General features: G+C 40.2%; 1 non-coding gene across 1 annotated transcript; it reads right to left on the reverse strand.

The window, feature by feature from the left end:
• Positions 1-3,930: 3,930 nt before the first annotated feature.
• On the reverse strand, positions 3,931-4,034 carry LOC112718889 (small nucleolar RNA R71). The gene has a single exon (XR_003161215.1). It is a non-coding gene; the product is annotated as a small nucleolar RNA R71 (small nucleolar RNA).
• Positions 4,035-27,426: the final 23,392 nt, after the last annotated feature.

A 27,426-nucleotide genomic window follows, 5' to 3' on the forward strand; every position in this document is an offset into this window, starting at 1 on the left:
TGATCCTTATCCGCCCCAACGCCAATCCAATTACTCCCAAAAAACCACCACTTTCCTACACACCATGTCCATATCCATCAAGCCAAGAATCACAGGTTCGCTTCGAAGAATCAGTAAACCAGTTTGATGAGCGGATAATTTATACGCTTTTTGGCATTGTTTTTAGGTAGTTTTTAGTAAGTTCAAGCTACTTTTAGGGATGTTTTCATTAGTTTTTATGCTAAATTCATATTTCTGGACTTTACTATGAGTTTGTGTGTCTTTCTGTGATTCAGGTAATTTCTGGCTGAAATTGAGGGACTTGAGCAAAACTCTGGAAAAGGCTGACAAAAGGACTGCTGATGTTGTTGGAATCTGACCTCCCTGCACTCGAAATGAATTTTCTGGAGCTACAGAACTCCAACTGGCGCGCTCTCAACGGCGTTTGAAAGTAGACATCCAGAGCTTTCCAGCAATATATAATAGTCTATACTTTATTCGGAAATTGATGACGTAAAGTGGCGCTCAACGCCAAGTACATGCTGCTGTCTGGAGTTAAACGCCAGAAACACGTCACAACCCGGAGTTGAACGCTCAAAACACGTTATAACTTGGCGTTCAACTCCAAGAGAAGCCTCAGCTCGTGGATAGATCAAGCTCAGCCCAAACATACACCAAGTGAGCCCCAGAAGTGGATTTGTGCATCAATTACTTACTCATGTAAACCCTAGTAGCTAGTTTAGTATAAATAAGACTTTTTACTAGTGTATTAGTAATCTTTTGACCATTCGGTCTTTTGATCACCTTCATGGGGGCTGGCCATTCAGCCATGCCTGAACCTTTCACTTATGTATTTTCAACGGTGGAGTTTCTACACACCATAGATTAAGGGTGTGGAGCTCTGCTGTACCTCAAGTTTCAATACAATTATTATTACTTTCTATTCAATTCTCTTTTATTCTTATTCCAAGATATACGCTGCATAACACTTTGATGAATGTGATGATCCGTGACACTCATCATCATTCTCACCTATGAACGCGCGTGATTGACAACCACTTCCGTTCTACTCTAGGCCGGGCGCATATCTCTTAGATTCCCCAACAGAATCTTCGTGGTATAAGCTAGATAGATGGCGGCATTCATGGGGATCCGGAAAGTCTAACCTTGTCAGTGGTATTCCGAGTAGGATCCCGGGAATTCAGAAAGTCTAACCTTGTCTGTGGTATTCCGAGTAGGATTCCGGTATTGAATGACTGTGACGAGCTTCAAACTCCTGAAGGCTGGGCGTTAGTGACAGATGCAAAAGAATCAATGGATTCTATTCTAACCTGATTGAGAACCAACAGATGATTAGCCGTGCTGTGACAGAGCATTTGGACCATTTTCACTGAGAGGATGGGATGTAGCCATTGTCAAGGGTGATGCATCCAGACGATTAGCCGTGCAGTGACAGCGCATAGGACCATTTTCCCGAGAGGATTGAAAGTAGCCATTGATGATGGTGATGCCCTACATACAGCTCGCCATGGATGTAAGAAGGATTGGATGAATGTAATAAGAAAGTAGAGATAAGAAAGGGTTCTAGCATCTCCACACGCCTATCTGAAACTCCCACTATTGATTTACATAAGTATTTCTATCCCTTTTTATTTTCTATTTATTATTGATTTTCAAAACCCATAACCATTTAATCTGCCTAACTGAGATTTACAACGTGACCATAGCTTGCTTCATACCAACAATCTCTGTGGGATCGACCCTTACTCACGTAAGGTTTATTACTTGGACGACCCAGTACAATTGCTGGTTAGTTGAACGGATTTGTGACTTCAAATAGAGCCAATTATTAAATTTCATACAAGTACAAAGAATATGGATCACAATTTCGTCCACCAAGTTTTTGGCGCCGTTGCCGGGGATTGTTCGAGTATGGACAACTGACGGTTCATCTTGTTGCTCAGATTAGGTAATTTTTCTTTTCAAAAATCTTTTTCAAAATATTTCTTTTCTTTTTCGTTTTTTCCAAAAATATTTTCGAAAAAAATTAATAAAAATCCAAAAAAATTAATAAAATCATAAAAATAAAAAATATTTTGTGTTTCTTGTTTGAGTCTTGAGTCAATTTTTAAGTTTGGTGTCAATTGCATGTTTTAAAAGAATTTTTCTTGCATTTTTCGAAAATTCCATGCATTCCTAGTGTTCTTCATGATCTTCAAGTTGTTCTTGACAAGTCTTCTTGTTTGATCTTGATGATTTCTTGTTTTGTGTTGTTTGTTGTTTTTCATGTGCATTTTTCGTTTGTTAGAATCCATGCATTAAAGATTTCTAAGTTTGGTGTCTTGCATGTTTTCTTTGCATCAAAAATTTTTCAAAATTTTGTTCTTGATGTTCATCATGATCTTCAAAGTGTTCTTGGTGTTCAACTTGACATTCATAGTGTTCTTGCATGCATTATGTGTTTGATCCAAAATTTTCATATTTTGGGTCATTTTTATGTTTTTCTCTCTCATCTTTAAAATTTCAAAAATAAAAAAAATATCTTTTCCTTATTTCCCTCCAAATTTTCGAAATTTTGGGTTGACTTGGTCAAAAATTTTTAAAATTAGTTATTTCTTACAAGTCAAGTCAAATTTTCAATTTTAAAAAAATCTTATCTTTTCAAAATCTTTTTTCAAAAATTATATCTTTTTCATTTTTTTCCATTTTTCAAAAATTTCAAAAATCTTTTTCAAAATTTTTTTCTTATCTTTATATCATATTTTCAAAAATTAGCTAACAATTAATGTGATTGATTCAAAAATGTGAAGTTTGTTACTTTCTTGTTAAGAAAGGTTCAATCTTTAAGTTCTAGAATCTTATCTTGTAGTTTCTTGTTAGTGAAGTAAGTAATTTCAAATTTTTGAATTACATCTTTTTATCTTTTATCTTATCTTTTTCAAAAATTTTATCTTTTTCAAAATTTGATTTCAAAATATCTTATCTAACTTCTTATCTTCTTATCTTTTTAAAATTTGATTTTAATTTCTTTTTCAACTAACTCTTTGACTTTTTGTTTGTTTCCTATCTTTTTCAAAACCAACTAACTACTTTTTCCTGTCTAATTTTCGAAAATATCTCATCTCTTTTTCAAAAATTCTTTTTGTTTTAAAGTTTAATTTTAATCTTATCTTATTTCTAATTTTCGAAAATTACTAACCCTTTTTTTAAAAAAAAATTATTTTCGAATTTTCTATCTCTTCTCTCTTATTCTATTTAATTATTTAATTACTAACACTTCTCTTCACCTCTCTCCATCTAAATATCCGAACCCATTCTTCTTTACTCTTCTCCACTTTCTTCTTCTACTAACATAAAGGAATCTCTATACTGCGACATAGAGGATTCCTCTTCTTTTCTTGTTTTCTTCTCTTTTATATGAGCAGGAACAGGGAAAAAGGCACTCTTGTTGAAGTTGATCCAAAAACTGAAAGGACTCTGAAGAGAAAATTAAGAGAAGCTAAGTTACAACAATCTAAAGGTAACCTTTCAGAAACATTAGAACAAGAGAAGGAGATGGCAGCCAAAAATAATAATAATGCAAGGAGAATGCTTGGTGACTTCACAAAGCCAACGTCCAAAATTGATGGAAGAAGCATCTCCATTCCTGCCATTGGAGCCAATAACTTTGAGCTGAAACCTCAGCTAGTTGCCTTAATGCAACAAAACTACAAGTTTTATGGATTTCCATCTAAAGATCCTTATCAGTTTTTAACTGAGTTCTTGCAGATCTGTGAGACCGTAAAGACGAATGGAGTTGATCCTAAAGTCTACAGACTCATGCTTTTCCCTTTTGCTGTAAGAGACAGAGCTAGAATATGGTTGGATTCACAACCCAAGGATAGCCTGGACTCCTGGGATAAGCTAGTCACTGCCTTCTTGGATAAATTCTTTCCTCCTCAAAAACTGAGCAAGCTGAGAGTGGATTTTCAAACCTTCAAACAAAAAGATGGTGAATCCCTCTATGAAGCTTGGGAAAGATACAAGCAGCTGACCAAAAGATGTCCATCTGACATATTTTCAGAATGGACCATATTAGATATATTCTATTATGGCCTATCTGAATTTTCGAAAATGTCATTGGACCATTCTGTAGGTGGATCTATTCACCTAAAGAAAACGCCTGAAGAGACTCAAGAACTCATTGACATGGTTGCAAACAACCAATTCATGTACACTTCTGAGAGGAATTCCGTGAATAATGGGATACCTCAGAAGAAAGGAGTTCTTGAAATTGATGCTCTAAATGCCATATTGGCTCAGAATAAAGTGTTGACTCAACAGGTCAACATGATCTCTCAAAATCTGAATGGATGGCAACATGCATCCAACAGTACTAAAGAGGAAGCTTCTGAAGAAGCTTATGATCCTGAGAACCCTGCCATGGCAGAGGTTAATTACATGGGTGAACCTTATGGAAACACCTATAACTCATAAAGGAGAAATCATCCAAATTTCTCATGGAAGGATCAACTAAAGCCTCAACAAGGCTTTAACAATGGTGGACGCAATAGGCTGAGCAATAGTAAGCCTTTCCCATCATCTTCTCAGCAACAGACAGAGAACTCTGAACAAAACACTTCTAATTTAGCCAATCTAGTCTCTGATCTGTCAAAGGCCACTTTCAGTTTCATGAGTGAAACAAGTTCCTCCATTAGAAATCTGGAGGCACAAGTGGGCCAGCTGAGTAAAAAAATCATTGAAACTCCTCCCAGTATTCTCCCAAGCAATACAGAAGAAAATCCAAAAGGAGAGTGCAAGGCAATTGATATAATCAATATGGCTGAATGCACAAGGGAGGAGGAGGACGAAAATCCTAGTGAGGAAGACCTCCTGGGACGTCTCTCAAGCAAGAAGGAATTTCCTATTAAGGATCCAAAGGAATCTAAGGTTCATATAGAGACCATAGAGATTCCATTAAATCTCCTTCTGCCATTCATGAGCTCTGAAGACTATTCTTCCTCTTAAGATGTGACTGGAGAGCAAGTTGCTCAATATTTAGGAGCTATCATGAAGCTGAATGCCAAGTTGTTTGGTAATGAGACTTGGAAAAGTGAAACTCCCTTGCTCATTAATGAACTAGATACCTGGATTCAGCAAACTCTACCTCAAAAGAAACAATATCCTAGCAGGTTCTTAATACCTTGTACCATAGGCACCATGACCTTTGAAAAGGCTCTATGTGATCTGGGGTCAGGGATAAATCTTATGCCACTCTCTGTAATGGAGAAGCTGGGGATTATTGAGGTATAACCTGCCTTGTTCTCATTACAATTGGTAGACAAGTCATTGAGACAAGCTTATGGAATAGTGGAGGACGTGTTAGTAAATGTTGAAGGCCTTTACATCCCTGCTGATTTCATAATCTTAGACACTAGGAAGGAAGAGGATGAATGCATCATCCTTGGAAGACATTTCCTAGCCACAGCAGGAGCTGTGATAAATGTCAACAGAGGTGAATTAGTCCTTCAATTGAATGGGGACTACCTTGTGTTTAAGGCACATGGCCATCCCTCTATGACAAAAGAGAGTAAGCATGAAGAGCTTCTTTCAGATCAGAGTCAAGAAGAGCCCCAACAGTCAAACTCTAAGTTTGGTGTTGGGAGGCCACAACCAAACTCTAAGTTTGGTGTTAAGATCCCATATCCAAACTCTAAGTTTGGTGTTGGGACTATACAACATTGACCTGATCACCTTTGTGGCTCCATGAGAGCCACTGTCAAGCTATTGACACTAAAGAAGCGCTTGTTGGGAGGCAACCCAATTTTATTTATCTAATTTTTATTTTATTTTATTTTATTGTTATTTTGTGTTTTATTAGGTACATGATCATATGGAGTCACGAAAAAAATATAAAAATTAAAAAAAGAATCAAAAACAGCAGAAGAAAAATCACACCCTGGAGGAAGCACAGACTGGCGTTCAACGCCAGTAAGAAGCATCTGGCTGGCGTTCAATGCCAGAACAGAGCATGAAACTGGCACTGAACGCCAGAAACAAGCAACATTCTGGCGTTTGAATGCCAGGAATGTGCCTAGAGGAAAAACTGGCACTGAATGCCAGCAACAAGCATGAAACTGGCATTCAACGCCAGAAACATGCTTTACATGGGTGTTGAACGCCCAGAACGTGCACCACTCGGCGTTTAAACGCCAGAATAGTGTGCAAAGGCATTTTACATGCCTATTTGTTGCATGGATGGAATTCCTTGACACCTCAGGATCTGTGGACCCCACAGGATCACCTCAAGATCTGTGGACCCTATAGGATCCCCACCAACTATATTCCCATCTTACCTCCTAATCCTATTTTACTCTTCCCCATGTCACACTTCCCAAAAACCCTTCACCAATCACCTCAATCCACTCTTCCCAAACACCTATTCACCACTCACATCTATCCACTCTTCCTCATAAACCCCACCTACCTTCAAAATTCAAAAACACTTTCCCACCCATTCCCACCCTAAATGGCCAAACCTACCCTCTCCCCTTTCCCTATATATACCATTCCATTCTACTTCATTTTCACACAACACAACCCCCTCTTCCATACCTTGGCCGAACCTACACTTCCCCTTCTCCCCCATATTCTCTTCTTCTTCTTCTTCTCTTCTTTCTTCTATTGCTTGAGGACGAGCAATATTTTAAGTTTGGTGTGGTCAAAGCACAATCTTTTTTGTTTTCCATTACCATCAATGGCACCTGAGGCCGGAGAATCCTCTAGAAAAGGAAAAGGGAAGACAAAAGCTTCCACCTCCGAGTCATGGGAGATGGAAAGATTCATCTCCAAAAGCCATCAAGACCACTTCTATGATGTTGTGGCAAAGAAGAAGGTGATCCCTGAGGTCCCTTTCAAGCTCAAGAAAAATGAATATCCAGAAATCCGACATGAAATCCGAAGAAGAGGTTGGGAAGTCCTAACCAACCCCATGCAACAAGTCGGAATCTTAATGGTTCAAGAGTTCTATGCCAATGCATGGATCACTAGGAACCATGATCAAAGTATGAACCCGAGTCCAAAGAATTATCTCACAATGGTTCAGGGGAAATACTTAGATTTTAGTCCGGAGAATGTGAGGTTGGCGTTCCACTTGCCCATGATGCAAGGAGATGTACGCCCCTACACTAGAAGGGTCAACTTTAATCAAAGGTTGGACCAAGTCCTTATGGACATATGTGTGGAAGGAGCTCAATGGAAGAGAGACTCCAAAGGCAAGCCAGTCCAACTAAGAAGACTGGATCTCAAGCCTGTGGCTAAAGGATGGTTGGAGTTCATTCAACGCTCCATCATTCCCACTAGCAACCGATCTGAAGTTACTGTGGATCGGGCCATCATGATTCATAGCATCATGATTGGAGAGGAAGTAGAAGTTCATGAGGTCATCTCCAATGAAATCTACAAAATAGCCAACAAGCCCTCCACCATGGCAAGGCTAGCGTTTCCTCACCTTATTTGCCATCTATGTTACTCAGCTAGAGTTATCATAGAAGGAGACATTCCCATTGAGGAGGATAAGCCCATCACCAAGAAGAGGATGGAGCAAGCAAGAGAGACCCTCCACGGATCTCAAGAGATGCATGAGGAAGCTCATCATCAAGAAATCCCTGAGATGCCTCAAGGGATGCACTTTTCTCCTAACAACTATTGGGAACATCTCAACACTTCCTTAGAAGATTTGAGCCACAATGTGGAATAATTAAGGGTGGAACATCATGAGCACTCCATCATTCTCCATGAAATAAAAGAAGATCAAAGAGCAATGAGGGAGGAGCAACAAAGGCAAGGAAGGGACATAGAAGAGCTTAAGGACATTGTTGGACCTTCAAGAAGAAGACGCCACTAAGGTGGACTTATTCCTTGTTCTTATTTCTTTCTGCTTTTCGGTTTTTATGTTGTGTTTATCTATGTTTTGTGTCTCTACTTCATGATCATTAGTGTTTAGTAACTATGTCTTAAAGTTATGAATAATTCCATTAATCCTTCACCTCTCTTAAATGAAATATGTTTTAATTCAAAAGAACAAGAAGTACATGAATTTCGATTTCATCCTTGAATTTAATTTAATTATATTGATGTGGTGACAATACTTTTTGTTTTCTGAATGAATGCTTGAACAGCGCATAAATTTTGATCTTGTTGTTTATGAATGTTAAAACTGTTGGCTCTTGAAAGAATGATGAACAAAGAGAAATGTTATTGATGATCTGAAAAATCATGAAATTGATTCTTGAAGCAAGAAAAAGCAGTGAAAAAGAAGAAGCTTGCGAAAAAAAATGGCGAAAAAAATAGAAAGAAAAAGAAAAAGCAAGCAGAAAAAGCCAATAGCCCTTAAAACCAAAAGTCAAGGGTAAAAAGGATCCAAGGCTTTGAGCATCAATGGATAGGAGGGCCCAAGGAAATAAAATCCAGGCCTAAGCAGCTAAATCAAGCTGTCCCAAACCATATGCTTATGTCATGAAGGTCCAAGTGAAAAACTTGAGACTGAATGGTTAAAGTCGTGATCCAAAGCAAAAAGAGTGTGCTTAAGAGCTCTGGACACCTCTAACTGGGGACTCTAGCAAAGCTGAGTCACAATCTGAAAAGGTTCACCCAGTCATGTGTCTGTGGCATTTATGTATCCGATGGTAATACTGGAAAACAAAATGCTTAGGGCCACGGCCAAGACTCATAAGTAGCTGTGTTCAAGAATCAACATACTTAACTAGGAGAATCAATAATACTATCCGAAATTCTAAGCTCCTAGAGAATCCATCATTCTAAACTTCAAAGGAAAATGTGAGATGCCAAAACTGTTCAGAAGCAAAAAGCTACAAGTCCCGCTCATCTAATTAGCATTAATATTCATTGATATTTTGGAATTTACAGTATATTCTCTTCTTTTTATCCTAATTGATTTTCAGTTGCTTGGGGACAAGCAACAATTTAAGTTTGGTGTTGTGATGAGCGGATAATTTATACGCTTTTTGGCATTATTTTTAGGTAGTTTTTAGTAAGTTCAAGCTACTTTTAGGGATGTTTTCATTAGTTTTTATGCTAAATTCACATTTCTGGACTTTACTATGAGTTTGTGTGTTTTTCTGTGATTTCAGGTAATTTCTGGATGAAATTGAGGGACTTGAGCAAAACTCTGGAAAAGGCTGACAAAAGGACTGCTGATGCTGTTGGAATCTGACCTCCCTGCACTCGAAATGGATTTTCTGGAGCTACAAAACTCCAAATGGTGCGCTCTCAACAGAGTTGGAAAGTAGACATTCAGAGCTTTCCAGAAATATATAATAGTCCATACTTTATTTGGGAATTGACGACGTAAAGTGGCGCTCAACGCCAAGTACATGCTGCTGTCTGGAGTTAAACGCCAGAAACACGTCACAACCCGGAGTTGAACGCCCAAAACACGTTATAACTTGGCGTTCAACTCCAAGAGAAGCCTCAGCTCGTGGATAGATCAAGCTCAGCCCAAACATACACCAAGTGGGCCCCGGAAGTGGATTTGTGCATCAATTACTTACTCATGTAAACCCTAGTAGCTAGTTTAGTATAAATAAGACTTTTTACTAGTGTATTAGTAATCTTTTGACCATTCGGTCTTTTGATCACCTTCATGGGGGCTGGCCATTTGGCCATGCCTGAACCTTTCACTTATGTATTTTCAACGGTAGAGTTTGATAAACCCCATTTTTAGGGTTTATCTTGTATTGAATTTAGAGTGTTTTGATAACCTTTTGTCACATTTAGCCTATGAATTAGCATGGTTTTGTTATCTCTCCCATATTTGTGCTTAAGTGTAAAAACATGCTTTTTAAGCTTATTTTGATGAATTCTAATTTCTCCTTGATTCCATAAGATGCCTTGATGTGTTTGCTAGTAATTCCAAGATTGAAATAGGCTAGGCATGGATCAAAGGAGCAAGGAAGGAAGCATGCAAATGGAGAGAAGCACAAAAGACAAAAGAATTGATCTCGGCCAAGCACACGCACACGCACAAGGCGTTCGCGCGCACATTGCAGAATCGGCCAGGGACACGAACGCGTACCGTGCGCGCACGCGTCGATGACCGCACATGACTTCATTAAAGCAACACGTGCCTGGCGATTTGAGAGGGTTTCTGAACCCATTTTTGGTGCCAATTGCTGATAGGAAGGAATAAAAGGATCAAGGATTGAGGGGAAGGCATTATTATTAAATCTAGGGAATCATACAGCATAATTAGGATTAGTTTTAGAGAGAGAAGCTCTCACTTCTCTCTAGAATTAGGATTAGGTTTAGGTTAATCTCTCTTCTTAGATCTAGGTTTAATTCATGCTTTGATTCACTTTCCCTTTGCCAATTCTTAATCTTCTTTTCTTCCTCTTTCTAGTTATGTGCTTTAATAATTGTAATTCTTCATTTTGTTTTGGATAGATTGTTGTTCTTTTATTTCCTCTTCCAATAATGCAATTTGAGGTAATTCATGATAATTGTGATTTCCTTGATTGTTGTTGTTAATTCTTTGCAATAATTGTTGTTAGATTCTATTCTTGTTCTCAAATTACTATGCTTTTCTTTTATGCCTTCCAAGTGTTTGATGAAATGCTTGGTTGGATTTTAGTGTAGGTTTTGTTCCTCTTGGCCTAGGTAGAGTAATTAGTGACTCTTGAGTTATCTAATTCCTTTGTTGATTGATAATTAGAAGTTGCTAATTGATTTGAATACCTCTAAAGCTAGTCCTTCCTTTAGGAGTTGATTAGGACTTAAGGAATCAAATTGATTCATCCACTTGACTTTCTTTTATTTAGTAAGGGTTAACTAAGTGGTAGCAATGAACAATTCTCATCACAATTGAGAAGGATAACTAGGATAGGACTTCTAATTTTCATACCTTGCCAAGAGCCTTTATAGTTGTTAGTTTATTTTCATTGCCATTTACTTTTCATGCTTCTTATAAAAACCCCAAAATAACTCACAACCAATAACAAGACGCTTCATTACAATTCCTAGGGAGAACGACCCGAGGTCCAATACTTCGGTTTATAAATTTAGGGGTTTGTTTTAGTGACAAACAACTTTCTATTCAATTCTCTTTTATTCTTATTCCAAGATATATGCTGCACAACACTTTGATGAATGTGATGATCCGTGACACTCATCATCATTCTCACCTATGAACGCGCGTGATTGACAACCACTTCCGTTCTACTCTAGGCCGGGCACATATCTCTTAGATTCCCCAACAGAATCCTTGTGGTATAAGCTAGATAGATGGCGGTGGTGGACGAAATTGTATCTCTTTATAGAATATGATAATAGAGCCTGGTCCAAAATCAATTTCGTTCAACTAACCAGCAAGTGCACTGGGTCGTCCAAGTAATACCTTACGTGAGTAAGGGTCGATCCCACTGAGATTATTGGTTTGAAGCAATTGATGTTATTTTATTAATCTTAGTCAGGAGGCTAAAGAAGTTATTTGGATTTATTTGTAAAAAGCCAAACTACAAATTTCATAAAATTGTAAGTTAAAATAATAGAGTTACTTGTTATGCAGTAATGAGAAACATGTTGGAGTTTTGGAGATGCTTTGTCCTTTGAATTTCTACTTTTCCTTGAAATCCTCTTCTCACACGCAAGGTCCTCCCATGGCAAGCTCTATGTAGGGTGTCACTGTTGTCAATGGCTACTTCCCATCCTCTCAGTGAAAACGTTCCTATGCTCTGTCACAGCACGGCTAATCATCTGTCGGTTCTCAATCAGGTTGGAATAGAACCCATTGATTCTTTTGCGTCTGTCACTAACGCCCAGCCCTCAGGAGTTTGAAGCACGTCACAGTCATCCAATCCCGGAATCCTACTCGGAATACCACAGACAAGGTTTAGACTTTCCGGATTCTCATGAATGCCGCCATCAATCCGGCTTATACCACGAAGATTCTGTTGGGGAATCTAAGAGATATTCATTCAATCTGATGTAGAACGGAGGTGGTTGTTAGGCACACGTTCATGGATTGAGGAAGGTGATGAGTGTCACGAATCATCACCTTCATCACAATTAGGCGCGAATAAACATCTTAGATAAGAACAAGCGTGTTTGAATGGAAAACAAAGGAATTGTATTAAATCATCAAGACGCTGCAGAGCTCCTCACCCCCAACAATGGAGTTTAGAGACTCATGCCGTCACAAAGTATGTAATTCAGATCTGAAAATGTCACGAGGTACAAGAAATGTCTGTAAAAGTTGTTTAAATAGTAAACTAGTAACCTAGGTTTACAGAAAATGAATAAACTAAGATAATTGGTGCAGAAATCCACTTCTGGGGCCCACTTGGTGTGTGCTGGGGCTGAGACTAAAGCTTTCCACGTGTGAAGGCCTTTCTTGGCGTCAAACTCCAGGTTATGACGTGTTTTGGGCGTTCAACTCCGGATCATGACGTTTTTCTGGCGTTTAACTCCAGACAGCAGCATGAACTTGGCGTTTAACGCCAAGTTACGTCGTCTATCCTCGCGCAAAGTATGGACTATTATATAATGCTGGAAAGCCCTGGATGTCTACTTTCCAAAGCCGTTGAGAGCGCGCCAATTGGACTCCTTTAGCTCCAGAAAACCTATTTCGAGTGCAGGGAGGTCAGGATCCAACAGCATCAGCAGTCCTTTTTCAGCCTAAGTCAGATTTTTGCTCAGCTCCCTCAATTTCAGCCAGAAAATACCTGAAATCACAGAAAAACACACAAACTCATAGTAAAGTCCAGAAATATGATTTTTGCCTAAAAACTAATAATATTCTACTAAAAATTAATTAAAACATACTAAAATCTACATGAAATTACCCCCAAAAAGCGTACAAAATATCCGCTCATCAGGCGGCATTCATGGGGATCCGAAAAGTCTAACCTTGTCTGTGGTATTCCGAGTAGGATCCCGGGAATCCGGAAAGTCTAACATTGTCTGTGGTATTCCGAGTAGGATTCCGGTATTGAATGACTGTGACGAGCTTCAAACTCCTGAAGGCTGGGCGTTAGTGACAGACGCAAAAGAATCAATGGATTCTATTCCAACCTGATTGAGAGCCAACAGATGATTAGCCGTGCTGTGACAGAGCATTTGGACCATTTTCACTGAGAGGATGGTGGTGCACGAAATTGCAATCACACTTTTGCAATCCCGCACAACTAACCAGCAAGTGCACTGGGTCGTCCAAGTAATACCTTACGTGAGTAAGGGTTGATCCCACGGAGATTGTCGGCTTGAAGCAAGCTATGGTTATCTTGTAGCTCTTAGTCAGGATATCAACAATTGTCAGGGGTGATTGTAAAAAGCAAAAGAACATGAAATAAGTACTTGTTTTGCAGTAATGGGGAACAGGTTGAGGTTTTGGAGATGCTCTATCTTCTGAACCTCTGCTTTCCTACTATCTTCTTCTTCAAGCACGCAAGGCTCCTTTCATGGCAAGCTGTATGTAGGGTTTCACCGTTGTCAATGGCTACCTCCCATCCTCTCAGTGAAAATGTTCAACGCGCTCTGTCACAGCACGGCTATTCATCTGTCGGTTCTCAATCGGGTCAGAATAGAATCCAGTGATTCTTTTGCGTCTGTCACTAACGCCCAGCCCTCAGGAGTTTGAAGCTCGTCACAATCATTCAATCCTTGAATCCTACTCAGAATACCACAGACAAGGTTTAGACCTTTCGGATTCTCTTGAATGCCGCCATCAATTCTAGCTTATACCACGAAGATTCTGATTAAGGAATCCAAGAGATATCTACTCAATCTAAGGTAGAACGGAGGTGGTTGTTAGGCACAAGTTCATAGTTGAGAATGATGATGAGTGTCACGGATCATCACATTCATCAGGTTTAGGAACAAGTGATTTCTTAGAATGGAAGCAAGCATGATTGAATGAGAAACAGCAGTAATTGCATTAATCCATCAAGACACAGCAGAGCTCCTCACCCCAACAATGGGGTTTAGAGACTCATGCCGTAGAAGATACAATGAGAAACGTGTAAAGTGTCATGAGGTAGAGATACCATGTCAAAAGGTCCTATTAATAGTGAACTAGTAACCTAGGGTACACAGAAATGAGTAAATGACGTAAAAATCCACTTCCGGGGTCCACTTAGTGTGTGCTTGGGCTGAGCATTGAAGCTTTCATGTGTAGAGACTTTTTCTGGAGTTAAACGCCAACGTTTATGCCAGTTTGGGCGTTTAACTCCAATCTTTGTGCCAGTTCCGGCGTTAAACGCTGGGAATTCTGAAGCTGATTTGCAACGCCGGTTTGGGCCATCAAATCTCGGGCAAAGTATGGACTATTATACATTGCTGGAAAGCCCAGGATGTCTACTTTCCAACGCCATTGAGAACGCGCCAATTGGGCTTCTGCAGCTCCAGAAAATCCACTTCGAGTGCAGGGAGGTCAGAATCCAACAGCATCTGCAGTCCTTTTCAGCCTCTGAATCAGATTTTTGCTCAGGTCCCTCAATTTCAGCCAGAAAATACCTGAAATCACAGAAAAACACACAAACTCATAGTAAAGCCCAGAAAAGTGAATTTTAACTAAAAACTAATAAAAATATAATAAAAACTAACTAAAATATACTAAAAACATACTAAAAACAATGCCAAAAAGCGTATAAATTATCCGCTCATCAGATGGGATGTAGCCATTGTCAAGGGTGATGCCTCCAGACGATTAGCCGTGCAGTGACAGCGCATAGGACCATTTTCCCGAGAGGATTGAAAGTAGCCATTGATGATGGTGATGCCCTACATACAGCTCGCCATGGAAAGGAGTAAGAAGGATTGGATGAATGTAATAAGAAAGTAGAGATAAGAAAGGGTTCTAACATCTCCACACGCCTATCTGAAACTCCCACTATTGATTTACATAAGTATTTCTATCCCTTTTTATTTTCTATTTATTATTGATTTTCGAAACCCATAACCATTTAATCTGCCTAACTGAGATTTACAAGGTGACCATAGCTTGCTTCATACCAACAATCTCTGTGGGATCGACCCTTACTCACGTAAGGTTTATTACTTGGACGACTCAGTACACTTGCTGGTTAGTTGAACGGATTTGTGACTTCAAATAGAGCCAATTATTAAATTTCATACAAGTACAAAGAATATGGATCATAATTTCGTCCACCACAGTTCAATGCAACCCTTCATCAATTGGAGCAAGTGATAAATCAATTATCTTCCAGACGTTCGGACACTCAACAGACTCCCGTGGCTTCATGTGGAGAATCTAATGAAGAATGTATTGTGAAGAAGACACAAGAAGCTTCAATGGACAGCATTGAGCATAATTTCGTACTGGAACAAGTAGAGGATGCTGTCATTGTAGAAGAAGAAGAGTTGGTTGAAGATTTAGGAGATGCTGAACCTCCGCAGGAATCCAGATTTGTAGAGAATTCTGTCAAGGACGTTACAATTAATGCTAAGGATGATAGTGCACAATCCCCAAGGCAGGTATCTTATGAGGAACTGGACGAAATGACCCAAGACTCAAGTTTTCTTGATGATGATAGTCACCACTCAAGTTCTCCTAGTAATGCTCTTGCATCCGCAAGTGAATTCTTTGAGATAGAAGAATCTTCCCCAAGTGAATACAAAGATGATGCAGAGGTCAACTTCTCTCAACCTCCTAATTATGAATCGAGTGATGAAAAAGATATCGGTGACCTTGATCAAGACATGGTTGAAGTGGAAGAAATTTGCCAAGAAGTGGAGGAATTCATAGTAGACCACAAGGAAGTAGAGCTTGCAGAACCACCGGAAACACCTATCTCACGGCCATTACCACTCAATACGAACTTCAAGTGGGTAAAATCCTTAACTTTCATCTTTACTTTTCCACTTGAATATGGTTTACTTGAGACAGATGGCCAGCTTAGAGCTCTTTGCGGCTTTAGAAGCAAACGGGAAATGACTCGCACTCAGAGCTGGTATGCAAGATTCACTAAGGTTTCACACTCCAATTTGAGGTGCAAGAATTGGTGTCAAGCTCAATTGAAAGGATCTTGGAAGTTGTTTGGTCACTGCAGTGAGAATTCAGACTACTCACCACCTAGCTGGAAAAATGTAGATCAAGACAAAGACGGGTATAGAAGAAAAGTTTGGGATCCTGGAGTCTGTTCTGACATTTAACACACCGGGAGCCTTGAAGCCTGTTTGAACTCACCTAAGGGCTTTACATGCCTCGTTTGGGAGCCCAGAGGCTGTTGGAATTCCAAACACGGGTGGAGATTTTTGGACGAATTCAAGCACAAGCCACCATAGCAGGAAGCTCATCAAATGTCCAACTTAATGACTTTAACTAAAAGTGCTAGGTGGGAGACAACACACCATGGTATAATCGTTCCCCCTCTATTTTGCTCTATTTTTGAATTTTGTTTGAACCTGAAGTTTTTGCATGACATTCACTGCATTTTGCATTCTGCATACTACATAAAAAAAGAGAGAAGAAGAGAGAGCACGCGATGCGACAGCGTCGCTGACGCGTCCGCGTCACACGTGCAGTAAAAGAAAAGGAAGGTGAACAGAGAGTTATGCTGAAGCAAGGCTGGAGGTATGCCTTTGGCTCAAAATTGTTCCACGCGATCGCGTGCCTAACGCGATCGCGTCATTTGCGGAAAATACCTGCCACGCGTTCGCATCACTCACGCGAACGCGTGATCTGGATATCGGCGTAAAGATCCAATGCCCAGAAAGTTGGGCTGGAATCGTGCGGCTAGTGTGCGTTTAGCATAAAACACCCACGCGTGCGCGTCCCTGACGCAAACGTGTCACTTACACAACAACCATCCGACGCGAAAGCGTGAGCGACGCGATCGCGTTGCGCGGATATTTTGACCCCCTATATCAAACAGAGAGTTGCGCTAAAATGACGCCGGAATCGTGCGTCTAGCACAAATTCCGGCGACGCGGTCGCGTACTTCACATGTCCGCGTCACCTATCTTACACCCAACCCACGCGATTGCATCAACCACGTATCCACGTCAACCCCATTACACACCAGCCACGCGACCGCATGCTCCACGCGATTGCGTGGATTGCAAATTATTAATCTCTTGTGACGCGAACCCTACCCATCGCGCGCCCCCAACCCCTTTCTTCTTCCTCTTCCCTGCAACCAGCCCCTCTCTCTCTGTCCTTCGCCGCCGCACCTCCGACGACCACCCAGACCCCACCATAACCCCCTTCTCTCTTTTCCCTCTCTTTCTTCTTCTCCCCTCCACCACTCTTACCCCCCCCCCCTCCCGCGACCACCACGCCCACTGCGCCACCCTCAACCACCGCGTCAGCCACCACCACCATCCCGACGCCATCTCTCTGCCCCACTTTCTTTCCCACACCTACCAGGTTCCATCGAACACCATTCTTCTTTCAATTCCTAGTTAATTGCATATTTTTCTGTTTATGTTCATCATTAGGCTAGTTAGATATGCATGTTGTAGTGGATTCTAGGTGGTTAGGTAGTGGTGCACGAAATTGCAATCACAGTTTTGCAATCCCGCATAACTAACCAGCAAGTGCACTGGGTCGTCCAAGTAATACCTTACGTGAGTAAGGGTCGATCCCACGGAGATTGTTGGCTTGAAGCAAGCTATGGTTATCTTGTAACTCTTAGTCAGGATATCAATAATTCTCAGGTTTAAGTGTGAAAAGTAGAAGAACATGAAATAAATACTTGTTTTGCAGTAATGGAGAACAGGTTGAGGTATTAGAGATGCTCTATCTTCTGAATCTCTACTTTTCTATTGTCTTCTTCTTCAAGCATGCAAGGCTCCTTCCATGGCAAGCTGTATGTAGGGTTTCACCATTGTCAATGGCTACCTCCCATCCTCTCAGTGAAAATGTTCAACGCGCTCTGTTACAGCATGGCTAATCATCTGTTGGTTCTCAATCGGGTTGGAATAGAATCCAGTGATTCTTTTGCGTCTGTCACTAACGCCCATCCCTCAGGAGTTTGAAGCTCGTCACAGTCATTCAATCCTTGAATCCTACTCAGAATACCACAGACAAGGTTTAGACCTTCCGGATTCTCTTGAATGCCGCCATCAATTCTAGCTTATACCACGAAGATTCTGATTAAGGAATCCAAGAGATATCTACTCAATCTAAGGTATAACGGAGGTGGTTGTCAGGAACACGTTCATAGGTGAGAATGATGATAAGTGTCACGGATCATCACATTCATCAGGTTTAGGAACAAGTGATATCTTAGAATAGAAGCAAGCATGATTGAATGAAAAACAGTAGTAATTGCATTAATCCATCGAGACACAGCAGAGCTCCTCACCCCCAACCATGGGGTTTAGAGACTCATGCCGTAGAAGATACAATGAGAAACGTGTAATGTGTCATGAGGTAGAGATACAATATCAAAAGGTCCTATTAATAGTGACCTAGTAACCTAGGGTATACAAAATTGAGTAAATGACGTAAAAATCCACTTCTGGGGTCCACTTGGTGTGTGCTTGGGCTGAGCATTGAAGCTTTCATGTGTAGAGACTTTTTCTGGAGTTAAACGCCAGCTTTTATTCCAGTTTGGGCGTTTAACTCCAATTTTTGTGCCAGTTCCGGCGTTAAACGCCGGGAATTCTGAAGCGGATTTGCAACGCCGGTTTGGACCATCAAATCTCGGGCAAAGTATGGACTATTATACATTACTGGAAAGCCCAGGATGTCTACTTTCCAACGCAATTGAGAGCGCGTCAATTGGGCATCTGTAGCTCAAGAAAATCCATTTTGAGTGAAGGGAGGTCAGAATCCAACAACATCTGCAGTCCTTTTCAGCCTCTGAATCAGATTTTTGCTCAGGTCCCTCAATTTCAGCCAGAAAATACCTGAAATCACAGAAAAACACACAAACTCATAGTAAAATCCAGAAAAGTGAATTTTAACTAAAAACTAATAAAAATGTAATAAAAACTAACTAAAATATACTAAAAACATACTAAAAATAATGCTAAAAAGCGTATAAATTATCCGCTCATCACAACACCAAACTTAAATTGTTGCTTGTCCCCAAGCAGAAGAGAATATACTATAGACTCCAAAATATCAAAGAAACTTAGTTCCAATTAGATGAGCGGGACTAGTAGCTTTTTGCTTCTGAATAGTTTTGGCATCTCACTTTATCCTTTGAAGTTTAGAATGATTGGCATCTATAGGAACTCAGAACTCAGATAGTGTTATTGATTCTCCTAGTTAAGTATGATGATTCTTGAACATAGCTAATTTATGAGTCTTGGCTGTAGCCCAAAGCACTCTGTCTTCCAGTATTACCACCGGAAACATTCATGCCACAGACACATGACTGGGTGAACCTTTTCAGATTGTGACTCAGCTTTGCTAGAGTCCCCAATCAGAGGTGTCCAGGGTTCTTAAGCACACTCTTTTTGCCTTGGATCACTTAAAAAAATTTTTTTTTTGACTGCTTTTTCTTGCTTCAAGAATCAATTTGATGATTTTTCAGATCCTCAATAACATTTCTCCTTTTCCATCATTCTTTCAAGAGCCAACAAGATTACATTCTTTAATCAACAAATTCAAAAGATATATGCACTGTTCAAGCATTCATTCAAAAAACAAAAATTATTGTCACCACATCAAACTAATTCAACTAGTTTCAGAGATGAATTCGAAATCATGTACTTCTTCTTCTTTTGTGATTAGAGCATTTTTCATTTAAGAAAGGTGATGGATTCATAGGACATTTATAGTTTTAAGACATGAACCTTAAATTTTATTAATCATGAATTAAGAACAAGACTAAAAAAATAGATATAAGATAAGACTAATAGTAATAGAGGACAAAATTTTAAATCACTCTAAAATAGACTCCTAATGATAGAGATTATCATAGAGTTAGGACTCAACAACCTTGATCTTGAGAAGTGGATGCTCCCTCAACTTGTGGGGTATTTGACCCTTCAAAGGAGAGCTTCTGGCGCTTCAGCTCCTGTAACTCACGCCCCTGCTTCTCTTGTTCCTTCAGCAATTTGTAGAGCATGCAGTTTTGATTCTGTTGTTCTTCCTTAATTTGTTCCATAGCTTCTTGCAGCTTGGCAACAGATGCTTCTAGACGAGTCCAGTAGTCAATTTCAGGAAGTTCAAGGAGGAATTCTTGCACCCTCCTTTTGATAGAGTTATCTTGCATTTGTCCTTCCATTGACCTCTTGGTGATTGGGTGCTCAATTGGGATGAATTCATCTACTCCCATCCTCACCCCAGCATCTTTACATAGCAAAGAGATTAAGCTTGGGTAAGCCAGTTTGGCTTCAGTGGAGTTCTTGTTTTCAATTGTGTAAATCTCACAAGCAATCAGATGATGAATCTCTGACTTCTTTTCCCAGCATAATGCAATGAATCATCACTGCTCTCTTGATAGTATCCTCAGAACGGTTACTAGTGGGCAAGATAGAACGCCCTATAAAATCCAACCAGCCTCTTGCAACTGGTTTGAGATCTTCCCTCTTGAGTTGGTTTGGGACACCTTTTGAATTGGTCATCCATTTGGTTCCAGGGAGGCATATGTCCTCTAAAACTTGATCCAACCCCTTATCTACTCTCACCATTCTCCTATTAAAGGATTCAGGATCATCTTGTAGTTGAGGCAATTTGAAGACCTCTCTTATTTTGTCCAGATGGAAGTAAATAATTCTCCCTCCGACCATGGTTCTGTAGGTATGAAAAGCGGTTCCAGTCATTCTCTGCTTATCTGTCAGCCACAAATTTGAGTAGAATTCCTGAACCATGTTTCTTCCAACCTTTGTCTCAGGACTGGTTAGAACTTCCCATCCTCTGTTTCGAATTTGCTCTTGGATCTCCGGATATTCATCTTCTTTCAGATCAAATTTAACTTCCAGAATCATTGACCTTAGACCCATTATTTTGTGGTAATGGTCTGCATGTTCTTTGGTTAAGAACCTCTCTTGACTCCAAAGGTCCTTTGGAGCATTCTCTTTCTTGCCTCTTGAATTGGTTTGTTTTCCTTTGGGAGTCATGATCTTGATGAGCCTTAGCTTAGTGATTACGGAGAAACACACCAAACTTAGAGGTTTTCTTGTCCTCAAGCAAAAAAAGAAAGGAAAGAGGAGAGAGAGGCGGAGAGCAAATTCGAATAGTGGGGAAAGGGGAATGGCCAAACGTGTATTTATAAGGGAAGGGGAGAGAATTCGAAAATTTTGAAGGAGATTTGAGAAGATGTGGAAAGAATTTGAGAGATATTTGAGTTTTTGAAGAAGATTTGGAAAGGATTTGAATGAAATTTGAAGAATGATTTTAATTTTTGAAAATTTGAAGGTGAATGATGAAATTTGGAAGTGTGTTTATGTAGAAAATTATGGATCAAAATAGGAAAGTTTGAAAAAATTTGAAGTGGAAAGCAAAATCTCTGTCCCCCACCTATCTGGTGTTAAATGCCCAGAATGGTATCTATTCTGGCGTTTAACGCCCAAATGTTGGCCAATTTGGGCGTTTAACGCCCAGCCAGGTACCCTGGCTGGCGTTAAATGCCAGAAACCCCTTCATCACTGGGCGTTTTGCTAAACGCCCAGGATGGTGCACACCTGGCGTTAAACGCCCAGAGTACCCCTTACTGGCATTTTTTCGCCAGCAAGCTCCTTTTCTCTGCTTTTTGCACTGAATCCTTCTGTAACTCTGTGAATTCCTTCAATTTTGATGGTCACCCTTTGAGAATATGTATCAAACTTTTATTAAACAAAACAGATAACCTGCTAATGACTGGGTTGCCTCCCAGCAAGCGCTTCTTTATTGTCTTTAGCTGGACCTTCACTGAGAATCATTCAAGCCTCAGTTTTGAGCATTCTTGCTCAAAATTGCTTTCAAGATAATGTTTGATCCTCTGTCCATTAACAATGAACTTTTTGTTAGAATCAATATCCTGAAGCTCAACATATCCATATGGTGACACTCCTGTAATCACATACGGACCCCTCCACCGGGATTTGAGTTTTCTTGGGAAATGTTTGAGCCTAGAGTTGAAGAGCAAAACTTTTTGTCCTGGCTCAAAGACTCTGGATGAGAACTTCTTGTCATGCCACTTCTTTGCCTTTTCTTTATAAATTTTTGCATTTTCAAAGGCACTGAGTCTAAATTCATCTAGCTCATTTAGCTGGAGTAATCTTTTTTCGCCAGCTACCTTATCATCCAGGTTTAGGAATCTGGTTGCCCAGTAGGCTTTATGTTCCAGTTCCACGGGCAGATGACAGGCCTTGCCATACACAAGTTGGTATGGAGAGGTTCCCATAGGAGTCTTGAATGCTATTCTGTATGCCCACAGAGCATCATCCAAGATCTTTGCCCAATCCTTTCTACGGGCAATTACAGTCCGTTCTAGGATTCTTTTTAGCTCTCTGTTAGAGACTTCAGCTTGCCCATTTGTCTGTGGATGATATGGAGTTGCTACTTTGTGGCTAATTCCATATTGGACCATAGCAGAGTACAGCTGTTTATTGCAGAAATGAGTGCCCCCATCACTGATGAGTACTCTGGGAACACCAAACCTGCTGAAGATGTGTTTCTGGAGGAATTTTAGCACGATCTTAGTATCGTTAGTGGGTGTAGCAATTGCTTCCACCCATTTAGATACATAGTCCACTGCCACCAGAATGTAAGTGTTTGAGTATGATGGTGGGAATGGACCCATGAAGTCAATACCCCATACATCAAACAATTCAATCTCTAGGATCCCTTGTTGAGGCATGGCATATCCATGAGGCAAGTTACCAGCTCTTTGGCAACTGTCACAGTTACGTACAAACTCTCGGGCATCCCTATAGAGAGTAGGCCAGTAGAAGCCGCATTGGAGGACCTTAGTGGCTGTTTGCTCACTTCCGAAATATCCCCCATACTGTGATCCATGGCAATGCCATAGGATCCTTTGTGCTTCTGGTGCACGAAATTGCAATAACACTTTTGCAATCCCGCACAACTAACCAGCAAGTGTACTGGGTCGTCCAAGTAATACCTTGCGTGAGCAAGGGTCGATCCCACAGAGATTGTCGGCTTGAAGCAAGCTATGGTTATCTTGTAAATCTTAGTCAGGATATCAGAAATTATCAGGATTGATTGTGAAAAGCAAAAGAACATGAAATGATTACTTGTTTTGCAGTAATGGAGAATAGGTTGAGGTTTGGAGATGCTCCATCTTCTGAATCTCTGCTTTCCTACTGTCTTCTTCTTCAGTCACGCAAGTCTCCTTCCATGGCAAGCTGTATGTAGGGTTTCACCGTTGTCAATGGCTACCTCCCATCCTCTCATTGGAACGATTCCTAATGCCCTGTCACGGCACGGCATTCCATCTGTCGGTTCTCAATCAGGCCGGAATAGAATCCAGTGATTCTTTTGCGTCTGTCACTAACGCCCCGCCTTCAGGAGATTGAAGCACGTCACAGTCATTCAGTCATTGAATCCTACTCAGAATACCACAGACAAGGTTTAGACCTTCCGGATTCTCTTGAATGCCGCCATCAGTCTAGCTTATACCACGAAGATTCCGGTTAAGGAATCCAAGAGATAACTACTTAATCTAAGGTAGAACGGAGGTGGTTGTCAATCACACGTTCATGATTGAGAATGATGATGACTGTCACGGATCATCACATTCATCCGGATTAAGAACAAGTATTATCTTAGAATGGAAGCAAGCATGATTGAATGAGAAACAGTAGTAATTGCATTAATCCATCAAGACACAGCAGAGCTCCTCACCCCCAACCATGGGGTTTAGAGACTCATGCTGTGGAAGAAAACGTGTAAAGATGTCATAAGGTCATCAAAAGTTGCATCCCTCTGTGATACAATGTCAAAAGATCCTATAAATAGTAAACTAGTGTCCTAAGGTTTACAGAAATGAGTAAATGACAGAAAAATCCACTTCCGGGCCCACTTGGTGTGTGCTTGGGCTGAGCAATGAAGGAATTTCGTGTAGAGACCTTTTCTGGAGTTAAACGCCAGTTCTCATGCCAGTTTGGGCGTTTAACCCCAAATTTTATGCCAGTTCCGGCGTTTAACGCTGGAATTTCTGTAGGTGACTTTGAGCGCCGGTTTGGGCCATCAAATCTTGGGCAAAGTATGGACTATTATATATTGCTGGAAAGCCCAGGATGTCTACTTTCCAATGCCGTTGAGAGCGCGCCAATTGGGCTTCTGTAGCTCCAGAAAATCCGCTTCGAGTGCAGGGAGGTCAGAATCCAACAGCATCTGCAGTCCTTTTTGGTCTCGGAATCAGATTTTTGCTCAGGACCCTCAATTTCAGCCAGAAAATACCTGAAATCACAGAAAAACACACAAACTCATAGTAAAGTCCAGAAAAGTGAATTTTAACTAAAAACTAATAAAAATATACTAAAAATTAACTAAATCATACTAAAAACATACTAAAAACAATGCCAAAAAGCATACAAATTATCCGCTCATCAGCTTCCTCTCTGGGTACACATCTGCGGATCATTCCGTCTGCACACCTCTTAAAGAGATATGGTTAATCCCATAAGTAGTACTTGGCATCTGAAATTAATTTTTTTCTCTGCACCCTGCTGTACTCCTGGGGTATTGGTGCACGAATTTGTGATTCGCACAACTAACCAGCAAGTGCACTGGGTCGTCCAAGTAATACCTTACGTGAGTAAGGGTCGATCCCACGGAGATTATTGGTTTGAAGCAATCAATATTTATTTTATTAATCTTAGTTAGGATGTCAACAAGGTTATTTGGATTTAATTGCAAGAAGTCAAAGTATTTAAAATTGTAAGTTGGAATAATAGAGAATACTAGCGTTACTTGTTGTGCAGTAATAGGGAATATGTTGGAGTTTTGGAGATGCTTTGTCCTTTGAACTTCAACTCTTCCTTGAAATCCTTCAACACACGCAAGGTTCCTTCCATGGCAAGCTCTATGTAGGGTGTCACCGTTGTCAGTGGCTACTTCCCATCCTCTCAGTGAAAACGTTCCTATGCTCTGTCACAGCACGGCTAATCATCTGTCGGTTCTCAATCAGGCTGGAGTAGAATCCATTGATCCTTTTGCGTCTGTCACTAACGCCCAGTCCTCAGGAGTTTGAAGCACGTCACAGTCATTCAATCCCGGAATCCTACTCAAAATACCACAGACAAGGTTTAGACTTTCCGTATTCTCATGAATGCCGCCATCAATCCAGCTTATACCACGAAGATTCTGTTGGGGAATCTAAGAGATATTCATTCAATCTGATGTAGAACGGAGGTGGTTGTCAGGCACACGTTCATAGATTGAGGAAGGTGATGAGTGTCATGGATCATCACCTTCTCCACAGTTAAGCGCGAATAAACATCTTGGATAAGAACAAGCGTGTTTGAATGGAAAACAAAGGAATTGTATTAAATCATCGAGACGCTGTAGAGCTCCTCACCCCCAACAATGGAGTTCAGAGACTCATGCCATCAAAAGTATGTAATTCAGATCTGAAAATGTCATAAGGTACAAGATAAGTCTCTAAAAGTTGTTTAAATAGTAAACTAGTGACCTAGGTTTACAGAAAATGAATAAACTAAGATAATTGGTGCAGAAATCCACTTCTGGGGCCCACTTGGTGTGTGCTGGGGCTGAGAATAAAGCTATCCACGATTAGAGGCCTTTCTTGGCGTTAAACTCCAGGTTATGACGTGTTTTGGGCGTTCAACTCCGGATCATGACGTTTTTCTGGCGTTTAACTCCAGACAGCAGCATGAACTTGGCGTTCAACGCCAAGTTTCGTCGTCTATCTTCACGCAAAGTATGAACTATTATATATTGCTGGAAAGCCCTGGATGTCTACTTTCCAACGCCGTTGAGAGCGCGCCAATTGGAATCCTGTAGCTCCACAAAATCCATTTCGAGTGCAGGGAGGTCAGGATCCAACAGCATCAGCAGTCCTTTTTCAGCCTAAGTCAGATTTTTGCTCAACTCCCTCAATTTCAGCCAGAAAATACCTGAAATCACAGAAAAATACACACACTCATAGTAAAGTCCAGAAATATGATTTTTGCCTAAAAACTAATATTATTCTACTAAAAACTAACTGAAACATGCTAAAATCTACATGAAATTACCCCCAAAAAGCGTATAAAATATCCGCTCATCAGAACACCAAACTTAAACTGTTGCTTGTCCTCAAGCAACTAGATAAATAAAATAGATTTTAACAGAAATAAAGAAGTGATAATATTCCAGAGTTTTAAATGAAGCTCAGACTCTTATTAGATGAGCGGGACTTGTAGCTTTTTGTCTCTGAACAGTTTTGGCATCTCCCTGTATCTTTTGAATTTCAGAATGATTGGCATCCTTAGGAACTCAGAATTCAGATAGTATTATTGACTCTCCTAGTGTAGTATGTTGATTCTTGAACACAGTTATTTTATGAGTCTTGGCCGTGGCCCTAAGCACTTTGTTTTCCAGTATTACCACCAGATACATAAATGCCACAGACACATGACTAGGTGAACCTTTTCAGATTGTGACTTAGCTTTGCTAAAGTCCCCAGTCAGTGGTATCCAGAGCTCTTAAGCACACTCTGTTTGCCTTGGATCACGACTTTAACCACTCAGTCTCAAGTTCGCAACTTGAACCTGCATGCCACAAGCACATGGTTAGGGACAACTTGGTTTAGCCGCTTAGGCCTGGATTTTATTTCCTTAGGCCCTCCTATCCATTGATGCTCAAAGCCTTGGATCCTTTTTACTCTTAACTAGAGCTCATGGCTTTTTTTTTTTTTTTGACTGCTTTTTCTTGCTTCAAGAATCAATTTCATGATTTTTCAGATTACCAATAATATTTTTCGTGTTCCTCATCCTTTCAGGAGCCAATATTCATCAAATTCAAAGTACATATTATGCACTGTTCAAGCATTCATTCAGAGAACAAAAAGTATTGCCACCACATATGATTAATTATAATTTTTATTATTAAGAACTCGAAAAATATAGATTACTTCTTTATTCTAAAAAAATTTACTACTTTATTTATGCCTGATGATGATGAGAAAAATAAATTATAGCTTAATTGGAAATAAAATCAAAATAGACATCCTAATTACTACTAAATATCTCCTAAGGTGAATTTTTATAATAATACTATCACTAAGCTAAAGCAGAAAAATTGGAACTCAGCAACCTGTTGTTTTGAGGAGTAGGTGTTCCTCTAATCTGTGGGGTGTTGTTCAAGGATTAATTTTTGGCGCTTCAGCTCCCTTAGATCACGCCCTTGCTCCTCCTGTTCCTTGAGCAGTTTGCAAATCATGCTACTTTGATTATTTTGTTCTTCTTTTATTTGGTCCATAGCTTCTTGTAATCTGGAAATAGAAGCCTCAAGATGTTCCCAATATTCGAATTGGGGCAGTTCTGGGAGGGCTTCTTGTGCTCTCCTCTTGGTTGAATCATCTT

This window comes from Arachis hypogaea, chromosome 10, assembly GCF_003086295.3.
Source record: "Arachis hypogaea cultivar Tifrunner chromosome 10, arahy.Tifrunner.gnm2.J5K5, whole genome shotgun sequence".
In the NCBI taxonomy this organism is placed as follows: domain Eukaryota; kingdom Viridiplantae; phylum Streptophyta; class Magnoliopsida; order Fabales; family Fabaceae; genus Arachis; species Arachis hypogaea.